At 42.6% G+C, this 27,937-nt stretch overlaps 1 pseudogene; it reads right to left on the bottom strand.

Annotated features, from left to right (window-relative positions):
• The window catches only part of LOC122361075, a 41,438-nt pseudogene extending 17,876 nt beyond the window's left edge, over positions 1-23,562 (bottom strand).
• Between the last annotated feature and the right edge of the window lie 4,375 nt (positions 23,563-27,937).

The following is a 27,937-nucleotide window of genomic DNA, read 5'->3' as shown; positions in this document are numbered from 1 at the left end:
TTTTTAAGGTCTATAAAATGAAGAGATCATTGTACTGTAAGAATGGCCTACAACTCCTCATTCCTCAAGGTAAAAATAGCTTTGAACCAGGTTCAACGGCCTACGTGTGAGCGTGTGATGTCACACAGGCCTAAAATACATTTGCATATGACTCTCACTTTAAAAAGACAGATGCTCGCTTTTACATCATTACATGCTTAGCCTTTTTTTTTTTACTGACCTCGATAGATCATTTCCTTAAAACATACCCAAACCTTCACTGCGGTATTAAAAACTGAGATAAAGGAGTCAGCATTTGTCTGCTGGGGAGAGGTATAAAGAAACACTTCTTCCGAAAACCAAATATGGGGAGTACAGAGGCTCTTGAAATACATTTTGAACAATTAACCTGACTGAACTCACTGCTCTATAACAACGGTCTGCCTACTAAACCGAGTACAACATAGCAAGAGCGTGCACTGATTTTACCATGCTTAAGAAATGTTGTTGAGCATAACATCTAAAAATAATTCAAGGGACCTGCTACATCTTAAATAAATGCATGGTTGCCAAATACAAATTAGAATTTATTAATTTATTTAAACCTCTTAAGTTGCCAGCTTTATTTTAGGTCATTGCATGATTTATTGTGTGCAATGTAACTTAATAAAACTGCCTCATTCATTTGGAAATTGGGCAGTAGATTTCTAGTTCCTGGAAACCTCGGCATAATATTGGATGAAGAGAAAATAAAAAAATGAAGTGCTGTTTTGTGCTGCTAGTGTTTAATGCTAACGTTTAAAAAGAATATCTGTCGATTTCAATGTATTGTGGCTACTGCTGTGCTGAAGATTATACTGCATGGAGGCAAACGCATTGACTCTGTGAGTGATGGAGCAACTTTTTTTCAACAAAATCAATTTGTTTTTGCTGCAAATTATCATGTTCCTCTTGCTCAGTGCAGTTTGTAAGCTGAACGTAATTTGATGCAAACGGTTGTGTTTTTCTGCTAAGCAACACGTTATTTTTAGAGCGCCGATCACAAAGAACGTACAAGTTTGTCTGCATTATTCCGGTTTGAAACTGCAAAAGCAGCGCTAACTCTGCTCATCAACTCTGCCTTTACACGCCGCTTCTCTGCACAAGACTTCTCTACCGTACGGAGGAGAGTGGCTTTATGGCTAAAAAAGCTAATGACCCACTTATTACCTGAGGTCACCGACAGAGGTCACCCAGTGATTATCAGAAATAACAGTCATGGTTAACACATAACATTAACAGCTCTGAGAAGTATTCATTTTGTGTTCCCTGCGGAAAGAAAACATCAAGCACATCTAGGATGGCCTGAGAGTGATCTATGCTTACCATAAAGACCGCCCATCTTATCATGTGTTTTACCAGAAGGTTTTATTGCTACACACACGTCGGACGAGTAGAAGGTTGTAGCCTGGATATAAGTGTTGTTTACGGCAGACCTATGCTTGAAGTGCTGAAGCGTGCATTACAATATGTTGCAACCACTTTCATTACCATATTTTATCCAAACATGTCGCCTCGCATGAGTTTAACCCATGTGGCTCCGGGCGTATCTCCAGGGCAGAGGCAGGGTGTTCCTCAAGAAGTCCTCACAGATTTGTTTATTTATTTATTTTGTATGAATAAAATGCTAAATCATGTCCCAGTTACACGTTTTTGTCACTTTTCCCTGGTTTAATAAACATTACTTATTACATTTGTATTTTGTGTTTTTATATTATTAACGTGATTAACTGATAATTTATCGTAATTAATATTTTTTTCATTTATTACAAAATAATAACTCAATTGAAACGTATTATTATTATTGATGCTCCACTTTTCTTTTTAACTGTAATTATTTTCAGATCATCAGTCATGAAATGCTAATTGCTCGCTAAAAAAAATTAGGCCATTTCAGGTTTTATTTTGACTTAACAAAGAGCTGATATCTAAGGGATATTGGTATTTATGTTGCATGTTTTAAATATTATCATCTACCATATCTGTTTGGATTATTTTCACTTGACTTCCTTTTTTTTTTCTTTTTTTTACTTATCTTCACTTCCTCATCCCTGCTGTGTTATTGCGATATTGCCGCATCTCACTGATTTTCTCTCATTCGTTCTTAATTAAACCTCACTAAATCCACCCCATGCTTTAGAGGATCTGTTAAAGCTCGGTGGGCTCAGGGGAGGCAAGAGAGACACATTTATACACTTATTAATGTCATACGTTGAAATGTTTTAGTTGTTGAGTTTTCGAAGAGGCCCTTAATTGCCTCTTCTGAGGAAATGCACCTGTCCCAGGATTAAAATACACTGATAACAGGAATATGTTTTTCCTACAATGTGGCTTTCTATGCAAACTCTAGTAAGCGTAGGAAAGACGAATACTTCTAACAATCAATCCATATCCTTTTTAGCAACAAGTGGAATGCTAAAAGGAGCCAAGCATTCATGACAAATAATGAAACAGAATTAGCAGATTGTAGTTTTTTTAGTAATGGAAGGGCTGCCGAGTACCTTAAAGGCTGCTTGGTTTCTTAATGACACACCGGGGATTGAATTCTGCACAAAACAATGACTCGGTAAAGAACACGGACATAGATGAAGATTTTAGAATAACGAATGCGCCATTATCTAGCACAAATGAGGAGGACATCTTTGAAAGATGCCCAAATCTCTTTACCAACATCTTCTGCTGCCATTTATATTTATTAAGCAAACTGGAAATTGGCAGTACTTAACATCTTACCTGAGTCTGGAGTTTAGCACAATCTATTCATTATTTTGAGTGCTGCCTGTATCCAGTAAATAGCAGATGAACACACACACACACACACACACACACACACACACGCATAGAATTTAAACCTATGGTTGCTTGATGGATTCTGATGAAATGTTTTGAGATGCTGCACTTCCATAAATCTCATTAGCAATGTGCTTACAACTTAAAAGCTGGCCTTCTTTCAACAAAACCGGAATCAAAAATGACAAGACAAATAACACTAGCGCGTTCGATATTAAAATCCATCCACTTTATGTGCTGAAGGTGGATGTCTTGTTACGGGAATGTTACTGATACACACAGTGGTCAAAAGAAGGGTAAACGAGCAGTTCACAATTGAAAAACACATCTTTATTCACCCTCATCTCCTTCATGTTCATGTTATTTTTTTCTGTGGACAACAATAAGGTTCTGTCAGTAATAAATAATTGGTACAAATAAGTAACTCAATATTATAGTGCTAACTATTATTCCAATAACTAATGCTGGACAAATTAACATTTTAACCACTACTAATAAGTGCATTAATGTACTACAGTGGTATGCAAAAATAACGGCCCTATAGAAGGAAACAAGATGCATTAAGAGCCGGGGGGTGAAAACTTTTGAACAGGATGATATTATTTATTTTTTTCCATATAGTACTGCCCTTTAGAAGCAACAGAAGGTACTTGCATGCTCTTAATGCATCTTGTTTGCCTCTGGAGCATCAGTGGATGTTTTAAGCTTGTTTAATAGAGTCCTTAAACTGTCCTCAGTGTGAAAGGATAGATCTCGATATCATACAGTCACTGTTGGAAAGGGTTCAAATGTGCAAAAGATGCTGGAAAACTGAATAATCTGAAGAACGGTGTTCAGTTTAACTGTTCAGATCAAGCAAGGGACTCATGAACAACCGTCACAAAACAAGTCGTAGATCATCCAGGTTAAGCACACCCAGTATTAACAACCAAGGGTTGTTGACTTACATGCAGACATCTTTTGTGTAAAATACCTTACTTAGGACAATAAAATGCATTTGGTTGTAGGGTTTTCACACCTAATTTTAATTATGATAATTACTGAATTGTCATTTGAATCAGTTCTCAATTCAAGTTTGGGGAATTGAATCTGAAAAGATTCACGTTGGTATGCAATTCAAGTATACCTTTAAATCACTTAATACGTCCAGCGTTTTAGGGCAATTTAAATGTATGTTACCAATATGAATTTACTCTGTGATCAGCAAAATAAATCAATTGGATTCTTCGCTTTACCTCGAGCAGGTAACAACGGATCTGGGCATGAGTTTGACTTTCCAGTTACATAACACACAAACAAGAATTCGTAATAATGAAACACAATTTATTCGACAGTACCTACTATTTTACAAGACTACACTGAGAAGACTAAACATAAACACACACACACATGCATTCATACACACATTCACGGGTTGGAGGGAAATGAATAATTGTCTGTCCAAAGTCTGTTAGCTAGTTCTGAGATCGCACTAAGAGCACCAACAAAGCAAAGTTAGGTTTAGCCTCGCTTATATGTGTCTCGCCAATTCAGTAGAGACGGAAAGGTAGTTTTACCACTCGGCGTGTCTGGGGAAATCCCGGCGTGCTGATTGGGCAGGCTCGTCCGTGGGATGGCGTGGTCGGGCTTTCCGGGCCGTTTGAATGAAGTCTCTCTAGCTTGGTGGTTCGCTTTGGATGAATCGGGTTGGTTATGGAAAGGGCAGTGAGTGTCCGTGGAGTGATGTGGACGGAGCGGACGGAGTCGAGGGTATCGGGTCGTTCTGGTTCGAGTCTCCTGTTCTTCTCCAAGTTCCGAAGTTTCTCTGTTTCCTTGGCGATTCCTGCAGCGACCCGAATTCTTCTCGACTCCCCTTGACTCCGACTCGGCTCGTTCTCAACTCAACTCAACTCAGAGAGCTCTGTTCCTGCGTTTTGAGGTGCAAATTTTGGGCCGTGCCCTGGGCAGTTGTCCAATCCCGAGAGTCGAAGGGCGTGTCCACGCCTGCTTTCGACTCGGTTTCACGTGCATACTTTATCCCAGTTAGAATTGACATTCTGCACTTCTGTTCCTTATCAAAAAGCTTATAAGTGGAATACACTGTTGTGCATTGCACAAACACACATATTAACTCACCACGATATTGGAAACATCGTAAGCTTCAATTTGATATCAAACATGCATTATCTAGCGCTTATGGGCGCTCTCTGTTAGAGGATTATTTAAAGAGTGTATAGCGGTTCCTACATACATCCCAAAACATTTATGAAGCAGTTATTTACAGATGAACCTTTATTTGTTTGAAAGGAAAGCATTTAGATTGTTCGTTTAGTAGTTTTATGTGTATCCTGGCCGTTCCTTTATTGTAGCGAAAAGGAAAAAGGCGCGCTTTTAAGGAATGTATGTTGGGACAGAGCAAACCTCCCTGGGGGGGTTGAAAGTGTGAGGCTGTCCTGACCACGTTGATTCACCGCGGGAGTCTTATCACCTTTTGACTCGGTGGCTTGGTAGAACTGGTCCCAGGTCAGTGCACAGAACGGGTTATCGCGCTGTCGACCAGATGTTGCGTTTTCAATCATCCCAATCTTGACATGGGTACTCTCGGATTGGCCGAGCTCACTGCAGCGACAGTCCCTTGAGAATGTTTGGTAGACTTTGCGGCGCTCTGCATCGCTCGGCTGACCATCTTGATTGCCTTTATGGTCCGGGGTGCGGAGGATGCGCGATTTTACGACCTGGTTCTAGGCGATCCCCCTTTTATGGTTCGTGTCTGTTCATCGAGGCCCCACATATCCCCTTTTTGCGCGATGAGGTTCCGTTGCGCGAGCGTCATCGGGCACTGGAACAATGGACAAAGAGAACAGACATCCACAAACAACATTTCCATCGCTAACTGAACTGTGGTGCAGAAATTTGGAATTTGGGCAGATCGGGTGAGAAACTTGATCACGACATTTGCGCTCAATCTATGGACTTGGTGCGGGAGTCAATCTTATTGTCAGGACCTGATGTGAGGGAATGGTTAAGGGTGTTCCTGTAAAAGGGCCTAGAGGGAAAAAAGGAAACAAAGAGAGGAAAGAGAAGGAAAAGACAACACAGAAGGGACACAAGGACATTGGTGAGGTTAGGACAACAAACAATGGTCACATGTGTGGAGAAACTCCTTGTTACTAGAGTGTTGGTTCTAGCAGTGCGGTGAAGGAGCGTGTAGGTGTTGTGCTTGAAAACCTGGCTATGTGTTTCCCTAGTGGGTGAGGAATTACATCAGTGAGGTGCGATAGTCGGTCTGTGTCAGTGGGTTTGGTCTCCCCCTTTCCTTGTCTCTTGGAGCCCTGGTGCCTCTTTATCTGGTTCCGGTGTACCCATCGCAGGGCTGGCTCGCTGCGCCCCTGTCGAATCTTGATTCGGTAGGCAACAGGTGACAGTTTGTCTCACGATTTCGTGGGGTCCCGTCCAGTGAGGTAGGAACTTCTTTGACAATCGATGAGGGTGTTTGGCCGTGGCTGGGCGAAACTGTAGTACCACACTTTGTCTCCGACCTCAAGTTCCTGATATGAGGCCTTCCTGTCATAGTAAGCCTTACGACCTTCCGCGCTGCTTTGGAGTTGTTGCTGTGCAAAGGCGAAAGTCGTTCTCAGGTGCTGATGCAACTCTTCTAGGTACTGATGCGTGGTGTAGGCAGTGACAAGGTTCATGTCACCGGGTTGGTACAGCAGGTGTAAGGGTAGTGTCATGCGTCTCCCCGTCATCATTTCGAATGGAGGTACTCCGGTGGACCGGTGAGGAGTGGACCTGATGGCCATTAGTACCAGGAAGTTTGACATCCCAATCCTTCTGATTGGTGGACACGTACTTCTTCAGCATGCTGACCACTGTCTTGTTGGCACGTTCCACCTGTCCAGAAGAGATTGGGTGGTGGCTTATGTGCAGCTTGGCTTGCACACCCAGGAGTTTCCACATTTCTTGCATGACCTCAGCGGTGAAGTGAGTTCCTCTGTCTGAATTGACACTCAAGGGCATTCCAAATCTTTTGAGAATATGGTTCATCAAGAGGTAGGCTGTTGTTTCTGCCGTGTCATTGGAGCTGGGAGGCACTCTATCCACTTTGTGAACTCGCAGACCACATTGAGGAAGTACTTGTTACCTCGTGTCGACCGTGGCAGGGTCCTACCCAGTCTATTTGGAGGTCTGACCATGGGAAGGTCATTCCTTTCCTTTGCAGTGGTGCGCGGTGATTTGCATTCGCCGGTTGAAACTGGCAACAGACCAGGCATCCTTTCACGTATTCCGCCACGTCTTGCTGCATGCCAGGCCAGTATACCACCTGTTTGAGTGTCTCATAGGTGGCCTTGGCGCCATGGTGTCCAGCGCATGGTGCATCGTGGGCGTATGTCAACATTATCCCCCTTTGGCTCTGAGGCACTACGAGCCATGGCGTAGCGAGTGGCTCAGGGACATACGTGAGAACGCCGTCTTTGAGATGCAGCATGTGCTTGATGGAGTGCAGGTGGCGGAGGTCAGAGGAGGTGGCTAGGTTGAAGGCAGAAGCGGTGCGGTAGCTGGGTCAGAAATGTGTGCACTGATGGTTTGCAGTGCTGGATCCGACGCTTGAAGGGTACTGAGATCGTCAGCAGCAAACTGTGGCGAGATGGAGATACGGGAGGAGGTGGGGATCATAGCGCCAGTGGCGTGTGGCGGCGGGTGATGGCTGCCACAGCTGGGTTGGGTGGGTGGAAATGGAGCGTCCAGGACTCTCCATGTAATGCACCTGCTTTAGCGAGGGCATCTGTTTGGTCGTTGAAGTCTTTGTCGTGGTTCTTGCTGCTTGAACTTGAAATTGCTTGTGACCTTGACATTGCCTCGGCGGTCTGTAAGCGGGCAGTGGTGTCTGTGGCTTGGCACTGCAACTCCTGAACGTTTACTGACTGGAAGGGCAGAGGTTCACGGACTTGTGTCCACAACTTCAAGTGCTTAAAGTCTATTAGTGGCTTAAAGCGATTAAGCAGGTCCTTTCCGATTAGCAGTGGGTAAGTCTTTAGGGGTGAGATGTAGACTGGGTGGATGAGGTTCATCGGACCCACAGTTAGGTGAATCGGGGCCACCTGTGTCAGTTGTAGGCCCGTGTGGGAGTATACTTGAAGGTTCAGCTCACATCTTTGAAGTTTGAGGGGGCCATTTAATGTCTTTGCTCCTTCCTGGATTTTTCCGAGGAGTTCTGCTGACATTAGTGTGATGTCAGCTCCTGTGTCCAGAAGGGCTTCGACCCTGATGTGGCGTTCGATGATGACGGAGAGGTAAAACTTTCTTGCTATACCTCTCTCAATGAGATCACCCAGGAGTTGAGGACTGGAGTTTGGGATGAGATGGGGAGGATATCAGGGCTAATCTGCAGTTCTTCGGACGAGTGGCAGACGACCAGGACAGCACTTTCAGGAACCAGAGTGGTTTCAGCGGCAGGTGTTTGTTGGATGATGCCGTGGTTTGAAGCATCATATGGTGAGTTAGGGGCTAACTCGATTGCTGGGGTTTCAGGTAGGATTTCGTCCATCTGAAGTTATGGTCATTATGGTTCTTTGAGTGTGCGGGGAGGAAGTGCTATTCTCTGTGTCTGGTTGGGTCGGGTGGTCGCTGCTGTCTCGTCCGGCTGCCAGTCAGGCTGAATCCGGCTTCTCTTTCTTTTCCCACTTCCAATCTTCCTTCATTTGCTGGAAAAACTCTCTCATCATGCTCTTCATCAGTTCTTGTGAGTAAAAACGGTGATGTCTTTTGCTCTTGTGTGGATTCAGTTTGAAAGTTCTTTCGTCGAGTCCTTGGGCTGGTTGCTCCAGGGTGTGTTTGTGCTCTACCCATGGAGGTTCCGTTGCCATCCCAGGAGCTCTTTCCCCTTTGGTTTCTAAAGGAGGTTGACTGATTCCACGATCTCTCCCACTGACCTTCCTGCGGTCTTGAACTGTCCCATGACTTTTCCCAGTGGCGTCCAGGCGGCGCTGTCGTTCACGTGGTCCATCCCAGCGGCCGTTTCTCTGATTGGGTCTGGTACCTGCGTGGAAGTCTTGCTCTCGGTTGGACACGTTCCACTCTTTTCTTGACGGCTTGAAGCTGTCTTGATGTTGGGCACCCTCTAGAGGCAGTCCGTGACTTTGTGTGTTGAAGTCGAGGACTGTCGGAGCTTTAGTGCCTTTCTCTGCAGCCATCTTTTGTTTGCTGTAGGCTTTGTGTGCCAAGTCGCGCAGCTGCTGAATGGTCATTGTGCGCGAACATGCAAGCACGCCTAGATGGTGGCTTACCCCAGGATGTAGGTTCCTGAGGAAGAGAGTCTTAAAGTTCATGTCCTGTTCCATTTCGGGGCTCGTTGCGAGTTCAAGTATGCTCTCCTGAGTCGGCTGTAGTAGGCTTGCGGAGACTCATGACGGCCTTGTCTGATCTCAGGGCGGCTACTAGTCCTTGTTCTGACTCTGGATCATCAAATTCATTGATGAGAGCCTCTCGGAGCAGGTGGTAATCAGCCTTTGTCTGGGCTGGTTGCGGTCCAGGAAGCTGCGTACATCAGGGCTGGATGTTGCTCGCAGTAAATAGAGTCTATCTTTATCAGTGACGTGAGGTCTTACTTCCAGATGGAATTCGGCGTCCTGTAGATAGGTTTGAACGTCTGGACTACTTGGCACACCTGGGGTGAACTTGGCGATGTTCCTGGCGATCTTGTCGAGATCTTTTAGGTCCAGGCCGTGTGATGCTCTTTGGCTGGCTGGGTCCGTTTCTCTTGGCCTTCTCGCGAGGTATGTCTCTTCAGAGGGAGCTGGTGAGTGTTTCAGCATCGCCTCTTTCCCCCTTTGTTCACTTGCCTCTACAAGAACAGGAGACCCGGTCCTACTTGGCAGGGGTGACTTTGGTGCCTCTCGTGTCCTCGGTGGCTCAGCGCGCAGGTCGTAGGCGTGTCTGAGTTCCTCCTTGACACCGTCGGATTCCTCTTTGACGTAGTCCAGCTGTTGTTCTAGGCGGCTGATCTGATTCCTTGACTCGTTCAAGTGAGCTTCGAGGGCTTTGATTCTGCCGGCCTTGTCTCTAATGTCAGTCTTTGCCTTCTCCAGTAGCTGTTCTGCGTACTGGAGGTTGTTGGCAGCATTGTCAAAGTCTCTTTTGGTTTGTTTCACCTCTTGTGTGGAAGCTGCTAGCAAGGCTTTGAGCGTGGTAATCTCCTCTGGGTCCTTTCTCTCCTCATCCAGCTTTTCCTGTAGTTCCTGAGCCTCCAGTTCCAGCTGTTTGATGCGTCGCTGTGCGCATGTCAGCTCCTGTTGGAGATCGGCGGCGTGCCTGTCACTCAGTTTGAGGGTAGCGATGAGGGTGTGACTTAGGAGCAGGTGATCTTTGCTAGCTCTTTGTGGTTGTAGCCTTGGCTTGGGTCCTGTTCCATTAGGCTCGTTAGGTTGTTATCCAGCTGTTCCTGGGTCTGGCGCTTTAGTGTTTCCATGGCCTTGGGTAGGAGGCTGCTGGTTGCAACACTTAGCCATGTTTCCAGGTCTTCCCAGTGACCAACGTTGTCTGCTGTGTGAGACATGTTTTGGTGCGGCGAGGGGATTTGGAAAAGTGACTGACACAGACCTGGAAGAAAATAACAACCAAACAAGGCAGAACAGACAACAGCAAGGAAAGACAGAGGTGTAGATGTGTGGTGTCAGTTGATGCTAAATGTGAGGTGTCAGGTGGGCGTGGTTCTCTGTAACTGTGATCCTCTGGTGGGTGTGCTTCTAACTGGCGTTTCTGGGAGACAATTAGTAAACACACACAGGACGACAGAGAACAGAAGACAACACAGAACAGAAGAAGGGATAGCTGGGCGTTAATCTCCTCCGGGCAAGGATAAAACAATAGCAATGACAGTGTTAGCTTTTAGTTGGTTAGATTGACTCCGTGCACCAAGTAGATTGTTCCTGGGGTCGTGTTTACGATTCCTCGTCGATCAACTTTGGTTTCGGCTGGGTAGGATACACGCTGAGAAGGAAGGTTCGTGAGCATGAACAATTTGAAACAATGTCGTCAAGTTTCACCCGATACTGATCAGAAATGTCTCAAATTAAATTCTTTGCTTTCCTGGTTCCCACAGGTGCGATCTCAGAAGCAGCAGCAGCAGTCAGATCAGAGGAGAGGAACAAGAAGGGAGAGAAGAGAGAGTTGCTTACACTGTAAACAAAGTTGACAAAGTGTGATGCTGTTAAGCCTGATACCTAATGGTTGGTTTTACTATGTTGGTGTGATGAGTTAAGTCACCTGAGGTTGAATAGGCCCTAACCTACTTATGGGTGTCGCCAAATGGGTTTTAGCAAAAGGGGTTTAGACCTAGGCTTTGGTGATGAGGGCGATTAACCCGTCGGAGTACAGCGGTGTGGCTCCCCGTCTGGGCGCCCCTGTGCTCCTGTAAGGTCAATCAGACTTCTGTCCGACAGTATTGCAGTGAGCCTCTCAAACAGAGTCGGCTTTTGACACAAAGGTGCGGGCCCACGGTGGAGGTGTGTCAGCGGCTGGCTTGGACTGACAAGGCTGCGGGGCTGAGCCCTGGGTTACTGATCGGTTTCCCGATTCAGCAGCTGACAGGGTGGTTTACCTGAGCCTCCGTCCAGGTCAGCTCGTGTTGACTCCTCCTCCGTTACACAATTGCTGATGCCTGCTGCGGGTTCACTCACAATGCTAGGACAGAGAGGCCTGGCTGGCCCCAGCTGGCACAAGGTCACGTTCAAGCGGGGTCCTCACTCGCTGTGACACCTCCGAGACAACCGTCCCTGCACCAACCTAGCACTAGGGGAGTGCTGGCTGCTAAGCCCTAAGTAAAGGAGAGACCCTGTAAAGAGGATTGAGAGAGAGGCACTCAACTGTACACACCAACGTAACTGCAAATGACTTGAAATTTCTATTTGGTAGCGATAATTAATGATCAAAACTTCCTGAGAGTCAAGCCTGAATTAATCACTAAGTATCTTCTGCACTAGAATCCGGGGTACTATGCCTGGAATAGTAAGCGGAAGTTCAAGTCGATTATAATTGAAAATTTATGATATTGGTATTAAATTATAAAGCAATTATAATTAAATAAATCACAAAATAGCAATTATGGAGGAGCCACCTAATTTGCTAAATCTGAAATTAAAATTCCAAACCAGGGATTATATTTAAGTGATGTGTTATCACGACTATAAAGGCAATTATAATTAACCAAATCACCAGCTGAAATTAAAATTTTCAATCAATAACGGCAGTTAATAATTGAAATTCAATGCAATTATCATCAAAGTATTGAAGCAATTATAATCAAATGGATCAGCAAATATTGTTGCAATTTATGAATATGAACCTAATGCATTTAGTAAATGACATTAAGGTTTCACATTAGCAATGCTAGAAAATTGGTAATATTTCCTGATCTCATTAAATTAATAAAAGCAGTTATACTTGTTGATGGCAATGTATCATTGAAATGCTAAGGGTAAGAAAAAAAGCGTTTCTTGTTAATACCAGCGGTTATGGCAGTTCAAACATTTGTCAACATTCTTCTCGGTAAGGGAAAGGTGAGGAAAAAGGGAATAAGCGTGAAGGGAAAGGAGGAGGAAGCCCACTATTGTGGTTCGGCGTTCGATGGAACTCAACACGCCATAAACACACACGGCATTCAACTCAATGGGCGACAGAGGTCTAAAGCGCTATCCTGATGCTAACAGTTTGCATAGGTTTCAATGCCAACACATTAGATTCAGTTATCCTAGCCTCTGTTCACAAACTTCAAATATGGCGCGGAGGACTGCGCTGCGCACTTTGAAGTTAACTCGGAAGCGGCGTCCTAGGACTTCGGCGTCGTTACTATGGATACGTGCAATTCGCTATTATACGAGTTGACCCACCGAAATGACGGCGCATTTATAGCGAGTAAACTCGATCAACCGTCTAGCACTGACAACTTCACTTGCTAAAAGTGAGGCACTTTTACATGCATATACTGCAATTAAACAATGACGTCATCGGACGCGGCGGGTCTGCACAGTTTATTAACTTGATCAAGAATTTTCTTCTCCCATATACTTCCGCGTTCTGGCGCTCTCTGCGCTACGCTTCGGTTTCACTTCTTCAAGTGACTAAATGGCAAAGGATTACTTAGTTAGCTACTTCTAAGCTCTTGCCAGGAGGAAATAGATTCATATGACAGTGGAACTCGCACTGTCATAGATCAACAAAGCCTTATGGAAAATAAACAAGGAACACGCTTGCTTTTTTTTCCTCAACGCGCTCTAACGCGGATCTCTGTCTCTATGGACAAATATTACGATTACTGCAGTTTTCAAAGTCTTACGCCAATTCACACGCACTTTCACGTGTTCGCATGTAGAGTACAAAATAGCGATGCGAAATAACAGCAATTTGTCTCTGTGTCTTAATCTATTCTTCGGATAAAAATAGAAAAACCACGAAATCACGAATCACAAGTTTATGAATTATGAACCGAAAATCAAATCTTGCCCGCATTCTCCACCATTATATGTAGGGTTTTCACACCTAATTTTAATTATGATAATTACGAATTGTCATTTGAATCAGTTCTCAATTCAAGTTTGGGGAATTGAATCTGAAAAGATTCACGTTGGTATGCAATTCAAGTATACCTTTAAATCACTTAATACGTCCAGCGTTTTAGGGCAATTTAAATGTATGTTACCAATATGAATTTACTCTGTGATCAGCAAAATAAATCAATTGGATTCTTAGCTTTACCTCGAGCAGGTAACAACGGATCTGGGCATGAGTTTGACTTTCCAGTTACATAACACACAAACAAGAATTCGTAATAATGAAACACAATTTATTCGACAGTACCTACTATTTTACAAGACTACACTGAGAAGACTAAACATAAACACACACACACATGCATTCATACACACATTCACGGGTTGGAAGGGAAATGAATAATTGTCTGTCCAAAGTCTGTTAGCTAGTTCTGAGATCGCACTAAGAGCACCAACAAAGCAAAGTTAGGTTTAGCCTCGCTTATATGTGTCTGCGCCAATTCAGTAGAGACGGAAAGGTAGTTTTACCACTCGGCGTGTCTGGGGAAATCGGCGTGCTGATTGGGCAGGCTCGTCCGTGGGATGACGTGGTCGGGCTTTCCCGGGCCGTTTGAATGAAGTCTCTCTAGCTTGGTGGTTCGCTTTGGATGAATCGGGTTGGTTATGGAAAGGGCAGTGAGTGTCCGTGGAGTGATGTGTGGAGCGGACGGAGTCGAGGAGTATCGGGTCGTTCTGGTTCGGAGTCTCCTGTTCTTCTCCAAGTTCCGAAGTTTCTCTGTTTCCTTGGCGATTCCTGCAGCGACCCGAATTCTTCTCGACTCCCCTTGACTCCGACTCGGCTCGTTCTCAACTCAACTCAACTCAGAGAGCTCTGTTCCTGCGTTTTGAGGTGCAAGTTTTGGGCCGTGCCTGGGCAGTTGTCCAATCCGAGGTCGAAGGCGCGTGTCACGCCTGCTTTCGACTCGGTTTCGTGCATACTTTATCCCAGTTAAATTGACATTCTGCACTTCTGTTCCTTATCAAAAAGCTTATAAGTGGAATACACTGTTGTGCATTGCACAAACACACATATTAACTCACCACGATATTGGAAACATCGTAAGCTTCAATTTGATATCAAACATGCATTATCTAGCGCTTATGGGGCGCTCTCTGTTAGAGGATTATTTAAAGAGTGTATAGCGGTTCCTACATACATCCCAAAACATTTATGAAGCAGTTATTTACAGATGAACCTTTATTTGTTTGAAAGGAAAGCATTTAGATTGTTCGTTTAGTAGTTTTATGTGTATCCTGGCCGTTCCTTTATTGTAGCGAAAAGGAAAAAGGCGCGCTTTTAAGGAATGTATGTTGGGACAGAGCAAACCTCCCTTGGGGGGTTGAAAGTGTGAGGCTGTCCTGACCACGTTGATTCACCGCGGGAGTCTTATCACCTTTTGACTCGGTGGCTTGGTAGAACTGGTCCCAGGTCAGTGCACAGAACGGGTTATCGCGCTGTCGACCAGATGTTGCGTTTTCAATCATCCCAATCTTGACATGGGTACTCTCGGATTGGCCGAGCTCACTGCAGCGACAGTCCCTTGAGAATGTTTGGTAGACTTTGCGGCGCTCTGCATCGCTCGGCTGACCATCTTGATTGCCTTTATGGTCCGGGGTGCGGAGGATGCGCGATTTTACGACCTGGTTCTAGAGCGATCCCCCCTTTTATGGTTCGTGTCTGTTCATCGAGGCCCCACATGGTATAATCTCTCTTATTTTGTTAAGATTCTTCACATTTTCACATTCATAAGGACTTATGGTTAATGTATCAGTCCCCTTACACAGCTATTTAATTTCAGGACTCAAACAGCCCAAGTTAATCCAGCATCTGCCGGTGCAAGATAAACTAGAAAATCAAGTGAAAATCAATCAAGCAAGTAATCATTTTCTGGTAGGCTAAAACTAGTTCATATAAATGGCTGAAGTCATTAATTTTGGAGATAATATGGCAGCTTTATGCAAGACAAATGATCAGAATAGTCTGCAATGGGTCACAATGTAAAATAAACTGACATTTCAAATTTATAAAATATAATAATAATAATATACATGTGATAAAATACATAGACACAGAGGATAAAGAACAGGCGTCCCACTTTGCAGTGTGCATCAAATTAAATTGACAAAAATGATTTTGTATCCACAGAAAGCATATTAAGCGCAAGTAAAAAGCCTACTTTAATGTTTCATATAATTAATCTGTGAAATAAGCTGTTAAAATATTCCTAAAATAATGCTTCATTGTCATTCTGCATAAAAGATTAACAGGTAATTATGTAAAAAATAAAATAGCCATATTTTTAGCTCTACTTAAAATATTCAAAAGAAAAAGTAATCATACACAATTTTGTATAAGAAGAAAATGTTTAAAAGGATAACTAATTTGTAATCCATGCGGTTCCCATCATAGCAGAAGTCACATTAACTACGAATTTATTAATACTAATATTAATATGAAAGTGTTGGGATATTTTGCTTAATTTGACTGTTTGGTGGCTTAGGTGTCGATTTCCGTTCAGCAGGATGGTTTCGAAGACTAATAATTGTGAATATGCTTAAAGGTTGGCTGCAAATGAACCTTAATGGTAGAGAAAATCTAACCGGGAGATGAGAAAGGCTGTATAAATATAGCCGTCGTTATCAGCTCAATCTATTTTTATATTTTCTTCTCACCAGCAGCTCTATCATGGGACTGTAGTAATTCTGTCAAAGCCCGGGAGCTTAAGCCACCTCAGACTGTGCCTGATCCACATTCAAACCTGTAAAAAAGGATGTAGATTTCGTATAAACACAATTTTCGCTGTCACATGTGAGCGTGGCGTAGATAAACGCCGCTTGCTTAATGCGGGGTTAGTCATTTAGCAGATTTAGATTAGTGCGGCGATTTAAATGCAGTCATTGACGGCTCGGTTACTGACGCGTCGAAGTCAAGATAAACATGCTGTTATATGCTTTAGCGCTCATTAGGCAATGGAGCAAAGTCAAACAGAAATCAGTTACGCCCCGATGTGCACGTGGGCATCTTTGTCATTCTAAAGCAGCTTGAGCCGTCAAATCAAGTCACCTTCATTTCTATAGCGCTTCATGCAACGCAGATCGTCTCTTTCTTCATGCGTCTTCCGTTAGCAACAAGCCCCTGCAAGCTTTCACGACTGCGGTTGCCAGACGTCAAGACTTGAAACGCTGAGGTCCGAGCTTTTTCTTTTTAAATTAATACATTTTCTGCTTAGTTGTTTACTTAATCATCTCGATCTGGGAATCGCGCGCATGTTCTCTCTCTCTCTCTCTGCATTACGGGAAAAGGCAAACATGTCAGTTAAAGTTTAGCTATCTCTAATGCGACTTTCCGCTCACATAACACAGCCAGTCTGTCCTCTTTCATAAGGCTGTTTGGGCTGTTCGCCGTGACTACATTTGCGACAAAATCGACCTGTGCTTAGATGAAATTGCAGTGATTTTGCTAAAATGTTAAAAAAGGGTACCACTTTACACTAGCTGTTTTTACATTGTACATATTTTTAAATACCTACATGCAATGACCTCTGTGATTCATTTCTTTAATTGCATTTATGATTAACTCTAAGTATGTTTCAACAACACCGTTATTACCTTACCGCATGCTTTGAGGCAGACGTCTGTGTTTTTATTACGATACTTCAGGAACATAATTCAAATATTCAGTCTCACTTAATGTTAATGCTGTATCACGCTGGATATATCCCAGACACCAAACCCAACCCTAAACCCACCCAATAGTGTTAACAAACGCCAAACTGATATAAAACCCATTTGCTGTGACATTTTAACTTCCTTATATTCAGGTTTGAGCTGTTCGTGCTTTTTCCATGGCACTCGTTCCAAAGTGCTTTCACCGCACTAAACATAAAATCGAATGCATCTGTAGTTGATATGTGACGCTCACCATGTGTATCGGTGTTCGTGTTAAATTTGCTTTGAATGAATAACATAATATTCCCCAAGCGATTGGTTTTGTTAAGCGAAACTGTAAAGACCGTAAAGTACAGTTTTGGGGTTTTTTTTTGCAGAAACATACTTATGAGACCAGGTTAAACCAGTTGCTCTTCACCAAAGCTGAATCTCTGAAATCTCATTTGTCCTGACACTCCATGCCAGGTTCAACGTCGCTGACACTAAAGACTCCTGGCACTTGTGTGTGATGCAGTCTAACACAATATGCCAGACTGAACACGGGGAGATGATTTGCGGTGAAAAATCCCTGTCATGTAGAAGAACTACAAATGGATTGTTTAAATTTTCTCTTTTTGCGCTCCCCAGAATAAACACAGAAACACGCAGGTTTTAAACACGGCTATATCAATATGATAAATAACTCACAAATCCAACTTGAACTGATGTGTCGCGGTTGCTAAGGAGAATGTTGTACCTCTAAGGAGGTGTTAATGAAATTAGACTTCCATTGAGGTGATGTGAGCGCAGCAGGGGTTTAATTATGTTGAGAAGAAACCAGAGACTTAGCCTAGAGAAACAATCAAACCTGAGGGGTCTACGCTTCCGGAGGAGTGAAATATTTCATAGCAGCTGATTGAACTTCGACATAAACGAAACGTCTTGACCGTTTCACGTGATCGAGACAGAGGATGATGAATCTTGACGCTTTAAAATAAAGGTGTCGGAAAATAATTATTGTTCTGTTTATTCGTTTTGAAAGGCTGCTCAAATTAAAGCTGAAAACTGATGTTAGCCTTGAAAAAGGGACTGTTGCGTGCACCCCTGCCTTAAACTAGATGAGTATAACTAAAGAAAACGCATAAAGAGAATAAGAAGTTTGATTTGCATATATCAAATCCTAAAAAAAGTGTTATGCTAATTTTGTCGTGCTGCAGCTTGAAGAAAGAACGGACTTTCTGCTTGCTTGTGAAGAAGAACCTTTTTATTCGAGCTTCTTCTAGCTAAACTCTTGAACGTGGGTAATTTTCAGAAATAAAACATAAACAGATAAACAACATTTCGAACAAAAAGCCGAAAAAGTCTATGAATTGGATAAGTGAAATGTACATGGAGTCAATAAACGCCCCAAAGCTTGGCAGCTATTGGTTGACATTTTATTTCACAATGTTACACAGTTTTGCTACTGTTTTTTACGTTTCTTCTTGTGTTTTTTTGTAAATTTTGTAAATTCTACCACAATAAAAAAAACACGGACTGTAGGAGCACAGTATATCTTAAATATTAAGACTTTTTCTAAGTCAAGTACACTTAAATGTCATTTTAAGTATATAGGAAGTACATAAAGTACACAAAAAGCAGACTAAAAGTATACTTTCCTATTGAAGGAGTACACTATAAAATACTTTTTTTTTCTTAAGGCGTGGTTTGCACAGAGTTGTTGCATTGTGGCTTGTTTCCATTATGTTGTACTAATTTCATTGTTTTCATTGCTTCTTTTTGTGCTCATTTCTTTGTGTTGCAACTTTTGTGTCTCGTTGTGCACTAGAGATATGAAGGATGCAGGATATAGGTACTCAAGATTAATATGAGAACTGTGTCTGTTATGTCCCCTATATGTACTGATACATATACAGCATGTTGGGAACGTTAATCACATTTTATATAGCGCTTTACACAATACAGACCTCTTCAAAGCATTACCAGCAATATTCATCACATATAAACCTATAAAGCAGCTCTGCAGGTGACAAGAGCGTCATAACTGAGCTCGATCCGGTTCAAATGTTTGCATTCTTATCAAAATAGCTGCTCCGATTTAGCCTCCCAAACTGCGATTTGCTGTAGTTAAAGCACAAACAGGCCAAGGCAAGTATTGTGACATCAACCAAAAGAGGACAACCACGCCAAAGCCATCTATCAGAACAATAAATTAAATATTGAATATCATTAGAGGCATAGCAGGTTTGAGCGTACATTTAATAACAACACGGCCCAAGCCACGCAGTTCAATAGCTATTTGTTTAACAGTTGAACGAGGCGAAAGAAAATCCATTTAAAAGCAGTCCATTTGAAACAGGTGCGTGGAGGGCTTAAAGAGCGCCGGACGAGTATGGCAAACGTGAGACAATATAGTATTAACTACAGGGAAAAGATCAAAGCAAATGCGTGTTGGTAGATCATCACAACAAAGAGTTATACTATGTATGCTCTGATGACAGAACGTTCATAAGGGACCGTAAAAATAAAGAGCCATCGTTAAATAGAGCTGTATATATACAAAGCACTGAAGCTAAAGGGGCGCTTGGGTAAAATGTTTTATTCTGCTCTAAAGCTTGGGATATCCTTTACATCCTTTAAGGTGGTAGAAACAAATAATTAAGGAAACCATTGTTTCAGAATTCTGAACATTTTGGTGAAATAAATAAATGCTTTTTCTATACTGAAACGTTATACTTTTGCTATACTGCTTGAGCTACAGAAATGAATTATTATTACTATTTCATTAATAATTTGACAGGGACAATGGGCCAGAATTAGCTACAGAGCTAAATTTTACCTGCTATTTACTATTTACCGTTTGTTTATTGTTTGTTATAAAATTACTATCTGCATTATATATGTATTTATTATTATACCATTGAATAAAATGTTTCTGTCCATCTGAATGGGTGCACAGTCTAGCTGTATTCAATGAACCATAAGGCAAAGATAAAGAAAAGATCTAGAGCTAGAGAGTCTTGACATGCTAGATGTAAACGATATTCTTTGTTGTATTTTCCTCTCAAAATAAATAGAGTTCCTTTGGAATTCTTCAGCTTTAAGAAGCGACGGTTTCTCTGGAAGTGGGAGGAACTAATGCGCGAAAGAGCATCTGATTGGCTGGTGGCAAGTCAACTGTCACGCGGTGGTTAGCATGAGAGCACGCTCACGAGCACAGAGGTCAAACGAAAACGCTTTCATCTTCTCGGAAGAAGCGGAATAAGCGATATCTTCACAGGCGGGCAGGACAACAACCACACGCACATTAAAGGCGAAGCAGCGGATACACAGGATCAAACTAGAGCTTAAATGCAAGCGGGACATTAACGAGACACAGGTGAAGACAATGAAAATATTAACAAGAGTAGGTCTGCGGAACAACAAAAGTCCAAAGACGTGACGTCAATATACATACTGAAGTTCTGTCATTATATAATGCTAAATTAGAATGATTTTATATCATAATTCTTGATTGACTGCTGCTGTACGTCAGTGGGTAAATAGTGTAGACGAATGTGCAATGTTTTGTCAAGCGAACTCTATTATCCGTGCAGCAGAGGGAGAGTATCTGGCCTTAAAACGGATCGCTTTGAGAGACAGCGCCAGACGGCTGGATGGATCCCGCCGACCGCAGGCTTCAGACACGAGCGCCTCGGGCTGCAGCTCCGCTCGGCAGAAGAGTTCACCGACACCATGCTATTACGCATAACTTCCACGCAAGCTATAAATAACCTTTCGAGTTAGGTTCGTCTCACCGATTTGGGTTGAGTCTGAGAAAGCAAGTATGATTTTATTGACAAACGACTTCTAGATGCGCCAAACTCGATAACGTGCGTGGAGCTGGGGGTCTTCTTCTAACGCATAGCGCCGTTGAGTTGCATGTGCTGTCTGTGCCGTGTTAGCGCTCACTACACCGAAGCAATAGTGTGATTGTAACGCGTTATCTGCCGATTACGTCACTTGATGAACGACCGATGCCGCGATCGTATAAAAACTCTAACTATGCAAACAGTGAACGGAGCACGTGCTAAACTCAATAATAAAGCAGGCATCGTCGGGTCACTATGAGCAAACAGACATATTTTGCAATTTAACGTATACGTTCGGAGCTCAGCAGTGGAAGGCTTAAATTGGCCTGGGAGCCCTGCGTTCTCCTCCAATGTAGAAGTCACATCGATACACTGAACAAAGTTAGACGCTGTGCAAGCTCGCAGGAGGAAACCTCTAAGCACTGACTTGTGATCATGACTGCCGGCAGATACGAGACCTTCGGAAAAATCCATATTTAAATGCAAGCAACGCTTTTATCGTAAGTCATATTAATATGCAATGATAAAAGCGACCGCAGCTGGGAGAGAGATTATGGATCATACTGTATCCGATACTGTATGTCCGCCCCGTGTCTTCTGAACTAATGTTTTGTGATATGAACATCGTGAGGTCACGATTACATAATTATGACAATTACATAATCATGTATATGCACAACAATAACATCTTTTTTTATTAAGCGCTGATATACCGCCTCTTACAATTTGACATTTTTCAGCTGCATTTATCGCTGTCCATTTATGTCAAAAACTGAATTAATGTTTTTATTAACTATGAAATATAATCAACATCAAGAAAAACAGAAGCTGAAGTCAGCAGACAATAAATGCTCTTTAAACACTTAATAATTGGGCCGTCTTTTGTTGGGTTTCACCACTGCTATCATTGCGATGGCATTTAATGCATGAACCGTCACGAATTATTGTGTTTTCTACATATCTCCTGTTTTAGGATTACAAATAATACGCTAAATATGCAAAACGCATGCTACTGCTATGGAAAACCTCAACAAAACAGCACAACTTTTGCAACTCAGTAACATGCCATGTTATTTATTCAGACAGAAGAAGTTATGCTTGCATCAATCACTGAAACACTGAACTGTGTCAGCTTGGATGCAGTGTGCGTGTGTGTGTGTGTGTGCGTGTGTGTGTGTGTGTGTGTGTGTGCGTGTTAAGAGAACTTCACTGTCCTGCTTCATTTCATGCATTAAGGCAAAGAACATGTGGCAGGGCAGATACCACTGTCTGCAGAAGCACTAGGCTATTGGTGAGCAAACAATTAGCTAAATTATTAACATCATGTCACTTGCGTTTATAACCGCTGCGTAAACAGCTTTGAGAGGAGAATGCCACGAGCCGTGCGCGCTCTTTAAATCCTATAAGCTGCGAAATGTTCCAAAAAACAGAAATGTACAAACATCTATTTATATCTGTGTACCTCTGCAGAGCGCGTGTTTTCTATATTTTAACTTTGATGGAAGCTCGTGAACGCAAAGGGTCGCGCCAACCTCGCGCTCGGACGTTTTTAACGAATAGGAAGCCGACGGGAGCCGCTTACTAGTGGTGTTGTATTTGACGCCGTTGATGTACTCTGGACAGGGTCGCTCAATTATCCGTCCAGAGTTGCTTCTCGGCCAGCAAGTTCCGATTTCATCCGTGGTGGCGTTACAGTAGAGACCTTAGAAGAAAATACAAGCGCTGTTGATAAATGTGCATTACAAGAGCCGAATAAAAGCAACGCGTTAACGCTAGAGGTAATCCCCACCGTCGACGCTCATCGACGCGAAAGACGAATTCTCGTATAAAGTGTCCTGAAACGCATCCATGAGAGTACAGTTGGTGTCGCCGAATTCCTCTAGGAAGAACTGAAAGAGGACGCGTCCATGATCGCGCGCGAGTGCAGGCTCCTGAAGGTAGAAGAAGCGACGAGTCCGCCTCCCCGTCAACTTGACAACACTTCTGTCGCTTCTCGGCCGACGGCAAACGCTTCTTGAGCGCGTGAGATCCTGGGGTCGCTCTCGCGCGCGCGCGTCCGTTCACAGGACGGCGGTGATGTCATGATGAAGGCTCGAAGCGGCTCTAACAATATTACCTTCTGGAGACTCGTCGTCTTCGTTGCACGTTAACGATATTTTGTTGATAACGTTTGAAATGTTAATATAATCAGCACGCGCAGTTAGATCTATATATATATATATTTAGACGCTGACTTTTTTTTTTGGGCTCTGTACGCCACCAGAGCGTATTTAAAACGAAGCAATCAAGGTGAAATTAAAGTAATTGGACAAATAAATATGCACATATATAAAATGTTAATTTTTAATATTTTGTTAAGACTACTTTGCAGGCAATGACTGCAATGACTCTGGAAATTCATGGGTTTCCTCCTTTGTGATGCTTGGACTTCGATCGTTGTTTGTGAGCAAGCGAAAAGCATGCTCAATTGACTTGGCCATTGCAAAATATTTCACTTTTCATCTTAAAAACTCTTGATTGGTTGATCGTATGATCTGGGCCATTGTCTATTCGTACTATAAAGCAATTGCCGCAATTGGATGACTCTTAGCAAAGAGTGTATCTCTACACACTTCAGAATTCATCTTTGTGCTTCTGTCCTCTGTCTCATCATCACTAAACACCAGTAATCCGGTGCCACTGGAAGCCATGTTCATCCATCAACCTGCTCCAGATGATGCTGTATGCTTTGGATCAAGAGCTGTCCCAAACCTTCTTCATATTTTTTTTCTCCTGTCATTCTGGAATAAGCTTCATAAATCAGTTCAAAGAATGTTTTCCTGAAGTGTTTTGGCTTTTTTGTGTGATGTCTTATCTGGCATCGTTTTCACCATGCTGTGGACCCTCTGTATTTGCTTTTACCAAGCCCTCTCTTGATTGTAGATATTAGATTGTAGACACCATCTGGCTACTGGAGAGTTATCTTCTCTTGGCTGGATGTTGTTCTCATGGTTATCCACCACTGTTGTCCTGCGTGGACGTCCAGTTTTTTTTTTTTTGGTTGAAAGAACTGATTTGGTCCCTCCAAAAGCGCAACAATAATCAGTTTCACTTGCATGGAGACATCCTTTCAGCGCATGATGTTGGTTCACAGCAACAGCTTCCAAATGCAGATGGCAGGACAGTTTAGACGACAGGAAAATGTCAGTTTGTGTTGTTGGGTATATTTTGTGGGATTTTTGACGCACTTCAGCTATTTTTATACTAGCAGCCCCTGGATTCACATCTTTACATTCTCCTCGACAAATTATTTTTAAAAGGGCCTACCAATTGGGCCGTTTTTGTAACGCAGATCTGGCAACCCTGGATATATTCAATATGCAGTGCGGTTCTTCTATTGCTCTTTAAAAGACTGACAAACCACTCCGCTAACCACAGAAGGTCCCTCCTGTCTCTCGTCTAGTTTTCTTCATTCTTAACATTAATTAATAACAATATTTCTAATTATAACACAAATGTCTAGTCTAGTACCTGGTTTATTACCTGGCCATTACCTGGTCATCCGAGGGCCACGTGTTATACATTTTCAAGGCTTAATCAGGTAGAATGCTGATTAATATACAATAAAGGAAATGCCAAACAGGAAATGGTGCAAAATATGGTTTTATAAGCCCTTAAAAAAATCTGATAGTGGCATAACACAGCCTAATGAACTTGAGAAAGTCTTCAGATATGTAATTGAAGTCCATATCAGTTCCTTTCTCAAAGAACATCACTAAGCAGGTTATGTGACGTCTTAGAAGTGATGTCTGATGAGTGTTAGAAGAGAAAGACAAAATCTTTTTTGTCTAATGCAATGAATAATGACTTTCTTTGAATAGATTCCTCATCTCACACAACTGTCAGATTAGGAGAATGGTTTGATGATCAGAGGTGCTGTCTTTCCACTACACTTGTTCCAGGGCATATTTTACCTTCTTTTTTTTTACGCCGAGTTCAGATGAAAAACCCTCGAGAAGTCAGCAAGCAGTTTCATGTTCTCAAAGAGCAGAAGAAGCCCGAGTGGAGCTACATAGATGGAGCGTTACATCAGTGTCGCATAATTTAGGGGATCAAACGCTTGCAAATATACAAGTGATCAGAGAGCATTTTTTAGAGCCCTGCGGCAGTTCTTCTCTCTTTTTTTGTACCCTGAAACCAATGACTGTCAAGTGTGCTTAGATTTCAAGTCTGATGTTTTTAGTTCGTATGCGTTAGTTATGTTTTGAAGTTCGTCGTTGTTCTTCTTGTCCTGCTCCTCATATTCCTGATTCCTGCCGTAATTTCCTTCAGGTGTTCTTTTCTGAAGTAATTGTTCAAATGTATTTATAGCCCTCTTATTTTTTTTCCGGTCAAGGATTTGGTAAGAAATGTCCACTGAAGACATACACTACCTGTAAAAACCAGTCTGGTTTGTGAAGCCTCTTCCTCACTCTTTCTCCCTTCTTGTGGTGAACTGATCGATTATTTAAAGCTTTTCAACACAGTGCATGCACACTAGTGAAAATGTATGGTCAAAAGGTGGAAAAGCTGCTTTTCGCGTCCCGTAAGATCTTCCTTTAACGGTTTAAATTACTCGTTCATGTGTCAGGGTTGTTGTAGTCCTTACAATGTAATGATATAAGTTATAAACTGAATGAGTTATAGTTAGTAGAATGCCTAAAGAGGGCCAGCAAAACACATCACGCATCACAAACACAGCTCTTACGTGGCTCTATAAAAGTGAGCAGGCTATTTTTAATCAAAGGTCGCAAATTGTTTACCCTTATTTTAACCCATTGTCTTGTCTGTATTCTGGCAAACCTTGAATTATAGCTTGTGTGTTTAGCGCCCGCCAGAACACCCCTGGGACCTACACCTCGATGCCCGTGTAGCGACTACCAGGTAAGTTTCTAGTCTGCTTCGTGCAAACTCCTTGTTTTAGGCGCCATGAAAGTGTATTAGCTTTAAGCAGCGTTCATTGACACAGCAACGCACGCTCCGCAGCTAAAGCGCTGCAGGGCAGGTTATGTTCTGGTTTAGAAATCTAGCTTGGAGCAAAGTGACACATCTAAAATAGAGTCTCTCCGCCAGCGTCTCTCGCTCCAAATTAAAGCGTGCAACATAGTAAAATAAATTTAAAGACAAAATCGTTTGCGTTTTAGTGATGATTATTTATATAGTCATCGTCATACCATTAATCTGATAATTGCTAAGCATGCATATTAAATGAAATCTATGTAGTGCTTAACAGCAGCAAGAAAAGATGTGGATAGACAGCCTTTAGAATAACCCAGTAATGCAGAGGATCTTCTGTGTGTGAAATATTTGGGTCAGTCGTATCTTTGAACTTCAACTAGAATAACATTTAACTAACTAACTAACGTTCTACATCATTCAGTAGATACTTGAGATTAAATTACAGATGGACTAGATTAGATACCACAAATCTGGGATGAGGTTTTTTTGACATGAAAAGCTGCTGATGAACCGCTTTCGTACTGCACTTTTAAATATTTTCACACCGCAGACTTTTTAGCCACATGTTCCTGTGAAACTGCGCTCTCTGCTTACGACACCAGCGCTTAAAAAAATGCCCTAATCTGCACCGACACCAGCGTTTGAGATCAGCTCGGGACATCTCTAACGCGAACAGTTCCCGAGTGCGTTACACGGCCGTCTGCGGCTCCTGCTGACTCTGGTTGCGACGAAGGGATTTGAGAGGATTTGGACGGGCTGTTTCGGACTGCCTCAGCTCTTATAATTTCAGAACAATCGGTCAGTGCGTTTGACAGCGTTGGCAGGGTCATATGTCTCATATGCAGACATCCTTGGGAGGTTGTTACGCAATTGCGAAGCTTTCTCATTATCGACCTGTGAGCTCTTCGAGGTGATTGCAGCTCGGCATTTCCATTACCGATTCGATGGAAGCTTCAATACACGAAATAGATTCACTGTACGGCCATTTTCCTAAGTGAAAGTTTGAAGTTTTGCCTTCAGAGTAACCAAAGCAGCACCTAATGGCTTCCGGGCTCAGCTCGTGCTTTGGCTTGCCCGGCTGATATCCAAACACCAATGGGCCTTCTCTTGCGGTCGTACTGGTCTTGAAATGAGCCACAATCGTTCGTGCGCAATCTCTAGCTTTTCAACAGCTACGTTTTAGTGCATATGAGCGCGGTGGGAGCTCCAGGCTGCTGGCACAGGCTAGCATATCGGCTGCCATATCGCTTACCAGAGATCGCGTCTTCTAAGCCAGCATCAGTTCATATTTTACAGTCAAGTAGACCGAGGCTCCGTCGCTCATTTCTTTTCTACTCCCTATAGTAAAGCACTTGAAATGCAACTGCGGTAATGCATATAGAGCCTAAAATGCACACGCTGTAAGAGTTACAGTAACATTAGGTGATAAGTGATGAGGTAAAGAGAGTCTGAAAGCCCACTCTTGTTTTTGTGTTTTTGCGACAAAGACAAATTATTATAAAATGAAGACATACTTTTTTTAGGTCATTGTTTTGTGTCACTGGTGTGGGATTTTTGGATGAATTTGACACAAAATGTGTGGGGCATGGTGTTCTCCTTCATGAGAATTATCAAGTTTTACATGCATTTTACATGATTGGAACTGTTATCAATGCACGCCTAAATCTAAGATATGTAAAACGAACCTTATAATTACTAACGGCCAATATGCTAGTAACATGCACGCTTATAAGCAACTTATTACAACTTATACCTTATAAGTCAATAGTGTTCCCTATAAACTATAACTTCTTTTCTGATATGTCTGACACATTGTGGTGAAGAGAGATCAATTCCCAAACACAAGGGACCAGATAGACTTGCTTGAATTCAGTTTGGTTGGATTATTTATATTTCAGCGCATGACGAAATCGCTTGTGGAATCGCTTTTATTTCAGTGTGTAGGGAGAAACCGACGTAGATTAATAGCATAAATTGAATTGACATTTTTCATAACACGTTGAGACGTAGCGGTTACTTTTACGAAATGAGACTCTCATAACATACAGTGCAAAGATCATCACTGTTTTACATTAAATCTTTAAAACA

The sequence above is a fragment of the Puntigrus tetrazona genome, chromosome 2 (genome assembly GCF_018831695.1).
Source record: "Puntigrus tetrazona isolate hp1 chromosome 2, ASM1883169v1, whole genome shotgun sequence".
NCBI lineage: Eukaryota > Metazoa > Chordata > Actinopteri > Cypriniformes > Cyprinidae > Puntigrus > Puntigrus tetrazona.
The sequence above is the reverse complement of the archived record's forward strand: the minus strand, read 5'-3'. Positions and strand labels throughout refer to the sequence as shown.